The sequence below is a fragment of the Mus caroli genome, chromosome 5 (genome assembly GCF_900094665.2).
Source record: "Mus caroli chromosome 5, CAROLI_EIJ_v1.1, whole genome shotgun sequence".
NCBI classification, from domain to species: Eukaryota; Metazoa; Chordata; class Mammalia; order Rodentia; family Muridae; genus Mus; species Mus caroli.
In genome coordinates this window covers 72,702,412-72,717,525 of record NC_034574.1, presented here as the reverse complement: position 1 = coordinate 72,717,525, position 15,114 = coordinate 72,702,412, and the positions used below count along the sequence as shown (strand labels likewise).

The 15,114-nt window shown below is 37.1% G+C and overlaps 1 pseudogene; it reads left to right on the top strand.

The window, feature by feature from the left end:
• The first annotated feature begins 3,769 nt into the window (after positions 1–3,769).
• Positions 3,770–4,843, top strand: LOC110295281 (annotated as a pseudogene).
• The last annotated feature ends 10,271 nt before the right edge of the window (positions 4,844–15,114 follow it).

Below are 15,114 nucleotides of genomic sequence, written 5' to 3'. Positions count from 1 at the left end.
GGAAAGAACCCAGATGTTTCTCAACAGAGGAATGGATATAAAAAATGTGATACATTTACACAATGGAGTACTACTCAGTCAGTTATTAAAAACAACAAATTTATAAAAATCTTAGGCAAATGGATGGATCTGGAGAATATCATCCTGAGTGAGGTAACCCAATCACAAAAGAACACACATGATATGCATTCAGTGATAAGTAGATATTAGCCAAGAAACTTAGAATACCCAAGATACAATTTGCAAACCACATGAAACTCAAGAAGAAGAAAGACCAAAATATGGATACTTCATCCCTTCTTAGAAAGCGGAACACAATACCCATGAAAGGAGTTACAGAGATAAAGTTTGGAGCTGAGAAAGAAGGATGGACCATACAGAGACTGTCCCACTTGGGGATCCATCCCATAATCAGCCACCTAATGCAGACACTATTGCACATTCCAGCAAGATTTTGCTGATAGGACCCTGATATAGCTGTCTCCTGTGAGGCTATGCCAGTGCCTGGCAAATATAGAAGTGGATGCTCACAGTCATCTATTGGATGGAACATAGGGCCCCCAGTGAAGTAGCTAAAGAAAGTACCCAAGGAGTGGAGGGGTCTGCAACACTTTAGGAGGAACAACAATATGAACTAACCAGTAACCCTAGAGCTTGTGTCTCTAGCTGCATATGTAGCAGAGGATGGCCTAGTCGGCCATCAATGGGAGGAGAGGCCCTTGGTCTTGCAAAGATTATATGCCCCATTATAGGGGAATGCCAGGGCCAGGAAGCAGGAATGGGTGGGCTGGGGAGCAGGGTTGGTGGTGGGTAGAGGGGACTTTCGGGACAGGATTTGAAATGTAAATGAATAAAATATCTAATAAAAAAATAAAACTGGAATTTTATAATCACATACTATACTACACATGTATGTGTGTTTACATATAGAAAGTAGTCACAGTGCAGATATTTTCAGATGTATAGCCATCATCACAAAAGTATTTTGTGATATTCCTAATCAAAATGGAAGAGCAAAGACAGAAATAGAATACATTGTTCACCAGAGAAAAGTATTAAGAAGAGAAACTATGAGATGTGTATATTAGTTTGTTGATTGGAGCTGAGAAATGAGTAATGATTAATAACAAACTAGCATTAAGATCTAATTCATTGTGTACTAAACCTGGCAGTGTTTCTTTCAGGGTAGTGCACAGAAATTGTAATGATGTACATTTCTCTGAAAGGCAAACTTGGTAATGTGTAAAAGTCTGCCAGGTGGTGCTCATTTTGGAGTTATGAAGGGGTTATGGGGAGAGGTAAGTCTTGGGTGCCTAGCGATCCTGGGGAGGCCATTCATAAAAGTATATCCTCAATGGCCCTGGGGTGGAAGGGGTTGTGGATAAAAATTGAGGATTAGTATCATGTTTCATGGTCAGAATCCACAAAGAGAGATGAGGAGAGACAGCTGGCTTAAGTCCAGTCCTTACTGAAATGCCAACATTTTGAGTTTTCTAGTTCCAATAGAAAAAGATTAAGAAAATAAGCAATCTCTCTCTCTCTCTCTCTCTCTCTCTCTCTCTCTCTCTCTCTCTCTCTCTCCCTCCCTCCCTCCATACCTTTCATTATTATTACTTAGGATATTTATATTCCTTGTAGTTTAATGCATTATAAAATTATCGAGTGTGCAAATGAATGGGTCTCTTTGTCTATACCTGTTTCTTGAGACTTCTCTTGGGCCATGTTCCTTATGTTTATTTTGTCCCTTTCGGGTTATGTTAGTTTTTGTTTTCTTTTATTATATTTTATTTCCCTTCATTATGCTACTATTTCCTAGAAGCCTTTTTTTTCTGATCTCTGATGGAAAATGAGTAGATCTGAATGGTGGAATAACTGAGAGGAGTAGCAGGAGTGGAAACCATAATGGGGATATAGTATGTGTAACTCTGGCTGTCCTGGAACTCATTCAGTAGAACAGACTGGCCTTGAACTCTCAGTTCTGCCTTTCTCTGACTCCTGAGAACTTGAATTAAAGGCATGAGACACAACTGCATAGCTTTTCTTTCCAATGACCTTATCCTTCCTCTTCTCAATTTTCCTGCCACTTAAATCAAGTATACATCTCACAACTCTTTCTTTAAAAATGATTATAGATCAATGAATTTCTCAATCTCTCATTTATTAGTTAATACAGTGAGGTGATACTTCAATTACAATGATATCAGTTACCTTTAAGTATGCTTTGAGATTAATTTTGCATTAAAATGCTTATAGTAAGTAATGTCTATAATTTATGACTAATCACTAATTCTTTTGTTTTTTTTCTTTTCACTAATGTTGCACTGAATTAAAAATATTAAACTGAAATAGTCCTGCATGAACTCTGCATCAGACATCAACAATAGAATGCCTGAAACAAAGTTATTATCTAACACACTATAGCTAGTGAAATAGAGAAAAAGTTATACAGCAAACATTATTAAATGGAAAGAAAAATAATATAAAATCATCTCTTACCTTGTAAATATATCATTATATGTGTAGGAAAGATATCATGATAAGTGATTGAGTTCAGATAAAGTAAAAACCAGTATCATCTTGTGGAAACATTATTTTCCTATTTTATTAAATTCATTAGCTCTAGAGTGAGAATCTTACTGCTCCAAGATTTTAGAAATGGAAAATGAACACCACAAATGACTAAAGATAATTCTATGGCAGCTTAATCCCATGGCATGCCCCTAATAGATACAAATCTTTTTATAATGCTGTTGACCTTGGTAGCTTTGTAAAACTTCACAGTACTTGCTCATGCCAACAGAATTTCCATTCATCTGTTACAGTTTTGGTTGTTTTCCTGTCTACTGATTTTTAATCATTAAGATTGTATCTTTTCACTCACTCCTTTCCCTGCAAATACTGACCCATAGCTTCTGTGGCACTAGCCATCTGGAACTATCTGCCTTCTTCCTTTCACATCACTGGAGATCTAATTCATTGTGTACTAAAGTACAGAACTCCCCCTTAGCTCAGTAAAGCTTTAGAGATGAGTTATAGCTTGAATACTCATGATCTCCTGTCCAGTTCTGAAACACAGCCAAACTGTTGCCACCACAGTTAAACAAGGTATATTTTCTGTTAGCAATGAACATAGGATCAGATGAAATAAATGGCAATGGTTCTCATTGTTCAAGTATTTTTTATAACAGTCAATTGAAATATATTTACCTAGAAAATACTTCAATCAGAATATTTCTATTTGAAAACAAATGATGATGGTCATAATATAATAAATAAAAAGGCAAATAAAATAGTCTTAAAATAATTTACATTCTTGATTTTGATATTATAAAGTGAGGGGGTTAAATTATCATTCTCAATATGCATGCTTATGTATTACATTTAGATGTAAGGAGATATTTTCAAATAATAGCAAACGTCAAATTTTCTCAAACGCAATCAGTTTTGACAAAAGAAATTGGTTTCTCAATACTTTATTGTATCCTATTGACATACTACCCTGAATTTTCAAATGTCATCTATAGTCCAGAATTATTAGCATAACAATGCTTTTTGGGAAGGAGAATCAAAATTCAATGTTTATGTCTTAGAGAATATTTAAATTTATCATTTTTATTATCAGTCTCAGCTTAACATGGATATTTTTCATTAGCTATGAATTGTTATGAACTAAACTGACTATTCTAAACGGTCACACAATTTTGTGTCTACTTCAATGTCTTTTTCTTCTTCCCTTTCTATGTCAAGATTGTTTCTAGGGAGAATCTGCGTTGAAGAACAGAGCATTTAGCTCCTCTGTCAGAATGAATGGGAATCAGAAATTGGATGTTTATAACCAAGAAAAGCAGAATTTCACCCAGCACTTCTTCTAGATCGTCAAGGTGCTGACTGAGAAGGAGCTGGGACACCCAGACATAGGGTATACTATTGCCCGGCTCAAGAAGGTCCTAGAGTACAATGCCGTAGGAGGCAAGTACAACCGGGGTTTGACCGTGGTACAAGCCTTCCAGGAACTGGTGGAGCCGAAGAAACAGGATGCTGAGAATCTTCAGCGGGCCCTGACAGTGGGCTGGTGTGTAGAACTGCTTCAGGCTTTCTTCCTTGTGTCAGATGACATCATGGACTCTTCCCTCACTCGCCAGGGACAGATCTGCTGGTATCAGAAGCCAGGCATAGGTTTGGATGCCATCAACGACGCTCTGCTTCTGGAAGCCTCCATCTATCATTTGCTGAAGTTCTACTGCAGGGAAAAGCCCTACTACCTGAACCTGCTGGAACTCTTTCTGCAGAGTTCCTATCAGACTGAGATCGGGCAGACTCTAGACCTCATGACAGCACCCCAGGGCCATGTGGATCTTGGTAGATACACTGAAAAGAGGTACAAATCGATTGTCAAGTACAAGACGGCTTTCTACTCTTTCTACCTGCCTATTGCGGCCACCATGTACATGGCAGGCATTGATGGGGAGAAGGAACACACCAATGCCCTGAAGATCCTGATGGAGATGGGCGAGTTCTTCCAGGTCCAGAACGATTACCTTGATCTCTTTGGAGACCCCAGTGTGACGGGAAAGGTTGGCACTGACATCCAGGACAACAAATGCAGCTGGCTGGTGGTTCAGTGTCTGCTACGAGAGCCTCTCCTCAACAGCGCCAGATCTTAGAGGAGAATTATGGGCAGAAGGACCAGAAAAAGTGGCTTGGGTGAAAGCACTGGATCGGAAGTCTGTTTTCTTCAAGTATGAGGAAGACAGTTACAACTGCCTCAAGAGCAGTGCTCTGCGCCCCTGCCCCCATCCATCTTCATGGACTTGCAAACAAGATCTACAAATGGAGAAAGTGACCCCGGAATTGGAGAGGCTGGGAGGGAGGGATCTCAATAAATTATTCTTCAAAAAAAAAAGATTGTTACTAGAATGTAGAAACTCAAGGGAATATTTTTCAAGGTACTTTACATCCACAAGAACATGTGATAAAGTATCAGTAAATGTATAGCATTATTAATACAGAAATAATTATTAATCCCCTCATGATGCTTCAACTGATGCACATGAAGGTATATTTATATTGTCCAGGAACCACATCTACCAGGTAACCCTTGAAATAATATTTTAGATTCCTCTCTAATTTGATATAAGTCCTACTAATAAAATGTTTGCAATAAAGCAACTCTAATAGACCCATTGTTCTTTGCTGCCTGTTAGCATGAGTAATGCTTTATTTCTCTCTAATAACTCCATGGAATTTTAGAAACTGCTCATTGTATTGAATAATTACTTCCATGCTTCTGTTATTGCCTTTGCAATGCATATGATTTCTGGAATATCCCAACTATTGCAAGAATTGATATTGCTCATTAGTAAGGACCATAATTTATGTCTCCATTTTAGACAGGTTACTGTATAAAGCCATGGGTATTCTTGAATTCATTCTTGTAGTTGAGGGTGGCTTCAAACTCACCGTGATCTTGCTGCCTCTGATTCCCAAGTCCTATAAATATAGGTGTGTGCCACCATGTCTTTATCATAATGTATGTCTTATTTTAATTGTATCAAAGATGCATGTGATTGTTTTATCATCATAGATTATTTATCCCTTAGGATATTTTTTGCTTAAATGTAGATCAACATTTCTTTTAAAAAATTCTCTGATAAAATATGTAACAATTATGTTATAAGGAGACTCATCTACTTTTTCACTTATCAAATTCTGATTTTGTCACTCTGAAATAAAGATCTAAAGAATTATGTTTAATTTTAGGTAAATCATAATATAAGTCCTAATGGATTTCTCAGACATCTTTTCATATCCTCTTGTCTTCTGTATTGATCATGCCTATTCTGCCCAGTTATATCCCTCTCACCTGTTTTTCTCATTTCCACCTTTAAGTCACTTATATATTATTGGTCCCTTTTAGGTAACCCCACAATGGTCACTTTTTACTTTCCTCACTTTTGTTGTTACTCCAGGTTATGTACCTACCTCTAGAGATCTGAATGTAGGAACTCCAGATGAGAGAGAACATTTAGTGCTTTTCTCTCTCTGAGTCTGGTTGCAAGAATATTACTTGGACATAATATTTTCTAGTTCCATCTATTTCCTGAAGTGTAACACTCTTAATTGCACTCTAAATACTTACTCTTATACACAAAAGGAACTGTATCTATCATTCCTGCTCAAAGAATCTTCTCTATGCAACAGATGGAAACCATTACAGAAAAATCACAAACTGTCCACATTGACAGAACAGGTGAGCACTGGCTGTTCAGAAATTATTCACACATCTGTACCACAAATCCTGAAACCACAGCTCAGGAAACATTACATAAAAGAGTACAGAAAATTGGTAAGAGTCAGAAGACCAGGAATTGTTTTTCCCAGAAATAACTGAAAAACTCTATCCTTTATATCTCAACAATATGCCTGCATAAGCAATACAAGAAATAGCAGAACACAGCAGTAACAGACATGCCAAAATGGAAGTGGGGAAATCTCCTGGAGCCACACTCCAAACTAAACATAACTATATACAACTAAAGAATACCAAGATCAGGAGAAATAATATTTCCTGCCAAACTGATACCCTGTCTTTGTTAGAATTTCCATTAATATGAAGTAAAGACACCATATACCACTATGAGCACGACAACTCTTATAAAGAAAAACATTTAACTGGGGGCTTGGTTGCAGGTTACAAAGTTTGGTACATTATCAACATGATAGGAAGCAAGGCAGTACACAGCACACATTGTGCAGGAGAAGTTGCTGAGAGTTCTACATATGAATCTGCAGGCATTAGGAAGAGAGAGTGGCAATTGTCCTGTCTTGAGCTTTTAGAATCTCAAAGTTAGCCAAATGACATATATCTTCCAAGAAAGCTAAACTTACATGTGCCTATGGGGAACATTACTCATTAAAACCAAAATATAAATGAATTAATGAAATAAACAGATGGTAGTGCTTAAAAAATTGTAGGTTAAAAAAGATAATATGCTTCTCTGCCGTTCGGTATTCCTCAGGTGAGAATTCTTTGTTCTTTTCTGAGCCCCATTTTTTAACGGGGTTATTTGATTTTCTGGAGTCCACCTTCTTGAGTTCTTTATATATATTGGATATTAGTCCCCTATCTGATTTAGGATAGGTAAAGATCCTTTCCCAATCTGTTGGTGGTCTTTTTGTCTTATTGACAGTGTCTTTTGCCTTGCAGAGGCTTTGCAACTTTATGAGGTCCCATTTATCGATTCTCGATCTTACAGCGCAAGCCTTTGCTGTTCTATTCAGGAATTTTTCCCCTGTACCCATATCTTCAAGGCTTTTCCCTACTTTCTCCTCTATAAGTTTCAGTGTCTCTGGTTTTATGTGGAGTTCCTTAATCCACTTAGATTTCTTAGGATATCCAAGATATAAGATACAATTTGTTAAACGCATGAAACTCAAGAAGAACGAAGACCAAAGTGTGGACACTGTGCCCCTTCTTGGAATTGGGAACAAAACACCCATGGAAAGAGTTACAGAGATAAAGTTTGGAGCTGTGAAGAAAGGATGGACCATCTAAAGACTGCCATATCCAGGGATCCATCCCATAATCAGCTTCCAAACGCTGACACCATTGCATACACTAGCAAGATTTTACTGAAAGGACCCAGATATAGCTGTCTCTTGTGAGACAATGCCGGGGCCTAGCAAACACAGAAGTGGATACTCACAGTCAGCTATTGGATGGATCACAGGGCNCCCAATGGAGGAGCTAGAGAAAGTACCCAAGGAGCTAAAGGGANCTGCANNCCNATAGGTGGANCANNATTNTGAACTNACCAGTACCCCNGAGCTCTTGNCTNTANNTGCATNTGTATCAAAAGATGGCCTAGTAGNCCATCACTGGAAAGAGAGGCCCATTGAACATGCAAACTTTATATGCCCCAGCACAAGGGAACACCAGGGACAAAAAGTGGGAATGGGTGGGTAGGGGAGTGGGGGGGAGGGTATGGGGGACTTTTGGGATAGCATTGGAAATGTAATTGAGGAAAATACGTAATAAAACATATTTAAAAAAAGATTTAAAACTGAAAAAAAAGAATAAGAAAGTTGTGTACTGGGTGTATTTATGTTCAAAGGGTGTGTGAACTCACTCTATAGTGCAAACACAAAATTGTGTAAGAACTAATACTACAGTGCTCCAATGTGTAGTCAAGATATTTGGTATCTTATAATTGTGAAGATTATTTTGCATCATTCTTTCCCTTGCTTTCATTCTACCAAACAATCCTGGCACACACCTACATAACCTCCACTTACTTTCACATTCAGGAAACCCTTTTCTTTGTTGATAGAATATGCAGTATATATACTGAAACACTTTGATCCTAAGTTCAGTTTGTATTCTCATTTTATATTCTGAAAAGAATGAGGCAAGGGTGAGAAGAAGTTAAGATTTTTACAGAAGCATACATGTCATCAGCACATTGTTGAAGATAATAACCCATGGTTTCTTTCAGCTATTCCTCAAGGTCAAACTATTTTAATTAACAGGTGCAGTCATGCTTGGCAAACAGGCAGTACAAGGAGTATACAAACCACCATAGAAGTCAATAAATTAGCATCTGATAACTGACCTTGTTTTCATTAGTCTACCCAATACAATAGATTTTTTTCATATGATGTTAATTTTATGTATATGAATTTAGGGCTGGTCATTTGGTTTTGGATAACCAGTTAGTGTGCTCTTCCCAGGGGTAAACTAGTTCTGACTCTTCCGGTATAGATGCCACTATAATATTTAGTATTTCACTGTAATAGTTTCACCATTAAGATGAAGAATGGGATGGTCTAAGAAAGCAACCATAGCCAGTCATATGATATATATCATATGACTGTATATATATATATATATATATCATATGACTGTCCATATGAGAGAGAGAGAATGAATTAAGGATGCTTAATGAAGACATTTTGCATTTAATTTGATATATCGTATGGGATCTTTTTTAACTTTTGAGAAAACTAAACACAAAAAATCCATAAATAATTGAATATGATTATGTAGACACAGTACTTGGTGGTTTTCTTCTGTACCTGTGTCTTAGAAAGCCATCAGTAGTTTGTTATAATTACAAAAACTGAATTTTATTTGCATGTGTTTGCTTTTATTTTACTATAAGCACTTTCCTCATACTAAACATCAGGTTTTATTTCTGTATTTTTAAAAGGATGTGCTGACTTTAAAGACACACCTAAAATTTACTGTGCATTCTTAACAAGTTTAACTTTTTTTACAGACTTGGTTTGGATGCAAATGGATTCCATAGATTTACATATTTGAATACATGTTCCCTACTTGGTGAAACTGAGAAGGGTTAGGTGACCTGAAATTATTGGAAGAGGTTTAGCACTGGGGCTAGTCTTTGAGGTACCAAATGCCCATGGCCTTCTTAGTTCTCTCTTTTCCTTATTATTTTTGGTCAGATGCAAGCTCTCAGCTTCTGTTCCACTGCCATGCCTGTGTAATTGATACCATGCTCACAGCTATGATAGCCATGGACTCTACCCTCTGAAAACATAAGCCCAAATAAAATCATTATTAAATATCTTATCTTGATTTTGTTGTCTCTTGACAGTAATAGATAAGTAATTAAGACATTCACAATCTAGAAGATACTAGAGATGCACTACACAATAGGGAATGTGTAAGAACAAAGTGTGAGAACACATTTTTATCTTCCTCAAATGGCAATTTTTATCATTATTCAAACAATATTGCCTTTCCCCAACCTCTTAAAGTTTTCATTATTAAATTGCACATAGTTAATTGAAAGGAAGCCTTAAAATACTCCAGATAAGACTCCCATGGTAAAACATTTAAGGAAAATACAGTCTGATATAGTAATAATTACTTGCAATAGGGAAATGCAAAGATTCAAGTATTTAGAATCACTGTCATACTCTGGTTATTTATAGAACATATTGCGTATTGCAGAATTTCACCATGTTACCATTAAGATTTGTTCCACAGAGCATTAATAAAGATATGTGTATAATCTTTAGAATTTCCCATGTTATGTTCAATAGAAATCCAAAATCTAAATCTGGCCATCAATGTCAAAAACTGCAAGATACATGAAGTAGTTGGAAAAATCTAGAACTCTACTGAGAAAAAAAATGATGAAAAACACAAGGGCTGGAGAGACAGTTCAGTGATTAAAGCACCCACTGACCTGCTCTGGATCTAGATTCAGTTCCCATCACCCCCGTGGTAGCTCATATCTGTCTGCAATTCAAATTTTAGGGATTCTTATATTTACTCTTTCCAGGAAAGGTACTAGGCATGGGCATAACTTTCATAAACATAAAATAAAAATTAATGATTAACTGAATAATTTGAATGTGTATATAACAGCAAATGAGAGAAAATCAATGATTAAAAATATCTCAATTAAAATAAGCAGATATCCAGATGGATTCATCTCAATATTCTACCATACATCAAAGAACACTTACCACCAATAAAATTATTCCATAAAATTATCCCATAAAACAGAGAAAAGTAAAGAAGATGTTCAATTTCAAATCAGGAAGTCGATATCCTTGAAACCACTATGAGACAAAAGCCAACCAAGTAAGGCGTTATACTCTAATTCAGTGATTCTCAAATTTGCTAATGCTACAAACCTTTAATACAGTTCCTCATGTTGGGGTTACCTCTGAATCATAAAATTATTTTTTGCTATTTCATAACTGTAATTTTGCTAATGTTGTGAAACATAATGAAAATATCTGATATTCAAAATATCTGATATGCGAACCTGTTGGGAGCTATTAAGACAACTCTACTGTCTTGATCTCCGAACTGGGTCTCTCCCCCCGAGAAGAAAAGGGGGTCAAAAGCAGGCCAACAACACACTGTTCCGAGAACAACCACAGAATGTTCCAGCCCTAAGTCAGCACCAGATGTCCTGACCACAAGATGTACCTTGATACCACCAAGTTCCTGCTTCCCCCAGTAGTTGCCAACAGACCTGCTGCCCCATTCCTCCTACTGAGAAGTACTTCCTCCTTTGCTTGTGCATTTCCGCTGCCCCATTCCTCCTACTGAGAAGTATTTCCCCTTTTGCTTGTGTATTTAAGCCTTGAGCCTTACTGAATACAGAGACACCTTGATGCTACTCAGACTGCTTCCGTGTCGTTCTTGCACTTGGTGTCCGTCTCTCTCTCTCCCCCAATTTGGTTCTTAGGAGAAGGTCCCCTTGAGACCCTCTAATAACTGGACCTGCTGGATGGGTCACGAACCCAGTGAAGTGATCTACAGGTTGAGAACCACTCTAATATTTCTTATGAACATAGATATATAATTTATAAATAAAACACCTGCAAACCAAGTCAAGTATAAATCAAATAATCATCTGTTGTGATAAAGTCAGGTTCATGGCAAAGACACAGAGATGGTTTAACATCAGTAAATGTAATGTCCTACACGCATGTAACTTAACTGAGGGAGCAGTGTCTGTCCACAGGGTGTCTCTGAGAGACAGGGAACGTGAGAAGCCCAAACAGCCCTTGTCACTAATGGAGAAGACTTGAGTCTCTAGTATAACTTCTGGAGATTCCAGAGTTATAAGGGACATATATAAATATAATAAGGAGAATATGAAACAAGACCACGTCCAAAATCATGATTAGTCGAGAAAAAAAATCACAGCCTTTTCAATAAAATCAGGAAAATGGTAGTTATGTTCAATGCCTTTATTCCTGCCCAAAGCTTAGTGTCTTAGCTAGAGCAATAAGGAGATAGAATGAGTCACAGGGGTATACATATAGGAAGATTTTTTTTAAAAAATAAAATATTCTTATTTATAGATGATATGATTCTTACTTAAAAAAAAAAAAGATCCCAGGAGAAAAATCTCCTACAACTGATAGCACATTAAATAAAGTAGTAGGACACAAAATGAAATAGAAAACAACACCTTTCCAATTTACTAAAGACAAACTTTGTATGAAATCAGAGAATCCCATTAACAAGAACCATACTATGTTGTCTAGAGATAATATTACCATTTTTTATTTTAATCCCATTCATTATACACATTATTTTTCATGAATGTATTTATTTACTTTGTATCCAGTCCTCACTCCTCTCCTCCCTGTCTCACTAATCCCTTCTGCTCATTACCTCTTTTGCTCAGAGAAAGGGAAAACCTTCTTGGGTACCAGAACACTCCCTACCTCTGCAGGACTAAGTTTGTCCTCTCCAACTGAGGCCTGAGCAGGCAGTTCAGCTAAGGGAGGAAGATCCAAGTAGGGGGCCTTGTCTTTCTTAATTTCCCATTTTACATGTTAATTTCCCACAATTTTTTTCTTGGAATAACACTGTTAACTTTCATCGATGAAAGAGTATTTGGATTACCTATAATTTCTCCCATTATAATAGGTAGGAATTAATTTTTTTAATTTTTATTGGATATTTAGTTTATTTATATTTCAAAGGTTATCTCTCTTCCAGCTTCCCCTATTCAACCTCCTTCCACCCCTCCCTCTGCATCTCTCTATGAGATTGCTCCCCCACCCTCTCAATGATGCCCAATAAAGCCATCCTCTGCTACATATCCAGCTGGAGCCATGGATCCCCCCATGTGTACTCCTTTAAAGTTCCAAGTATGCAATGCATTTTACTAAGGCAGGCATTTGAATGTTACTTGAAAATACTCAGATTTTTTTAATACATGTGTAGATAGGTTAAAAGACTCTTAAAAAGAATTACTTTGCCATCATCCTTCAACTTCTGCTAACTGGGAGGGAGAAGAAAGCAATCACATGTAGGGAGGGAAGGGAGGGAGGGAGGGAGGGAGGGAGGGAGGGAGGAAAGGTGGAGGGGGAGGGGAGAAAGGACTTGTGGGGGAGGGGGGAACCTGATCTGGTATTGGGTGAAGGAAAAGAACTGAAGCCCTGAGTGCCAGCAGAAAGAATGGAAACAGGAAACCTTGAGAGATAGGAAGTTCAGGGAACCCTCCAGAATGCACCAGAGACCTGGGAGGTAAGAGACTCTCTGGACTCAAAGGGAGGGATCTTAGATGAAATCCCTGACAGTAGGGAGAGAGAACTTATAGAGCCCACGTCTAGCAGGAAGACAGGACATCAAATATGGGAGAAGGGGGGACATCCCACAGTCACAACTCTGACCCATAATTGTTCCTGTCTGAAAGAATTACAGGGAAGGAAATGAAAAGGAGCTTGAGGAAAAGAAGGTCCAGTAACAGGCCCAAAGTGGGATCCAGCTCAAGGGGAGGTCCCAAGGACTGACACTATTACTGAGGCTATGGAGCACTCACAAAAAGGGACCTAGCATGATAGCACTCTGGAAGACCCAACAAGCAGCTTAAAGAGTCAGATGCAGCTGACCCCTGTTGTTGAACTAGGGAAGGATGAAAGAAGCTGAGGAGAAAGGATCAGCAGTCTCAATTAATTTGGACCCCTGATACCTCTCAAACACTGAACCTCCAAGCAGGCACACATAGAGTAGAGGACTGCCAGGTCTGTGTTCATTCAGAGATGATGCACCTAACCCTCAAGAGACTGGGGGCCCCAGGGTGTTTAGAGGTCAGGTGGAGTGGGGGGTGGAGAAATCCATGTGAAGACAGGGGGCTGGGGAGGAGGTATAAGAGGTGGAAAAGGTGGAGAGTGGCAGGGGGAGGGAATAAAATATGCAGCGTAAATAAATAAATGAAAAATGAGAAAATTACTTTTTTAAAAGTTTGTGACACAAAGTAGATATTCAAGTTTCACATAAGACGGTATGAATGCTACTCTTTCTGAATGAACATATGGCAGAGGAAGAATATAGTTTTGAACTAGTGAAATAATAATTTTCACAGATAACATTGTGCTGAGAGACAAAGGCTAATATATGCTTTTCAATTTCTTATACTTCAGATAATTTCATGTTTATAATCCTGTCTCTTGCCTATATATTTTGTGCCTCTTGATAAGTAGACATTTTGTTTAAGTAAGTTTTCCATCAATTTTCTTATTATGTTTTACTGTTAACTAAGAGAATACAAAATTTAAAAAAATGTTATATACCTTAAAGCTTTATAAGAAAAACCAAAATAAGTTATAATGCATGATTTTCAATTTTGTAATTTTGTATTTACATCTACCAAAGCAAAGCAGCATGTTAACACACTTAAGTAATTTAAAAATTAGTTCAATCGTGAGGAAACCAATATGTAATGACCCATGCATATAGTTTCCTAAATAATTCTGTAGTTTTTAGTAAAGTTGTTTTTTAAAAAACCACCTTAGTAAAAGTCAGTTAAAATGTTTAACATGAAGATACTATTTCCACTTCGAACAAAAATCCCCCAATATAAATTTAAGCTCGTTTACCCACTAGTCCCAAACAAAACACCTTTTTATGAGTTTCTGCTCCTCCCCGCCTCCCCCCTGTTATTGGGGCTAATTTTTCCTCTGACTTCCTGCTCAGCACTCCATTTGTAATTACAGTATTTGTATTTGCTAAATAATCAACATCAATACTCTGATGTCTTTTGTATTTCTGAGTTCTTACCAGGTTCATGAATAAACTCATAGCTGTATTACAGTTATATTCATTCCGTAAAGACATGTTTTATCCAGTTACTGACTTGAATTGCAGCTCTTATCAAAATTTTTTTGTTTGTTTAAGAGACAGGCTAATTTTCAGAATGCTTGTTAGAAATTTGAATTTTTAAACTCATAGTCTTAATTTTGTAATTATTAATATGTTCCATAGTAAAGTTTCAATATTTTTAAACTGTCAAAGAAAACTACTATTCTAAAGTTTGGTTTGTCGGTACATAATTTGGGCTCTTTTCATGCCAAAACAAGTGACATGTTTTTTTTAAATGTTGCTCTTAAAGTCTTAAAAGCAATATATTTTACAATTATATCTGATATTTAATAGTACTATGTGTGATCTAGGATGAAATGATATAATTGCTACGGCATTCTCATAAACCTCTCATATTTCTCTTCCTTCATAGACTGTTATTTTGAAAACTTTAAGCAACTTCTTTAGGGTAATGCTAATATGGAGACTTAGACACAGTCTAAAACAAACAAATTTGTTAGTCATGTCTC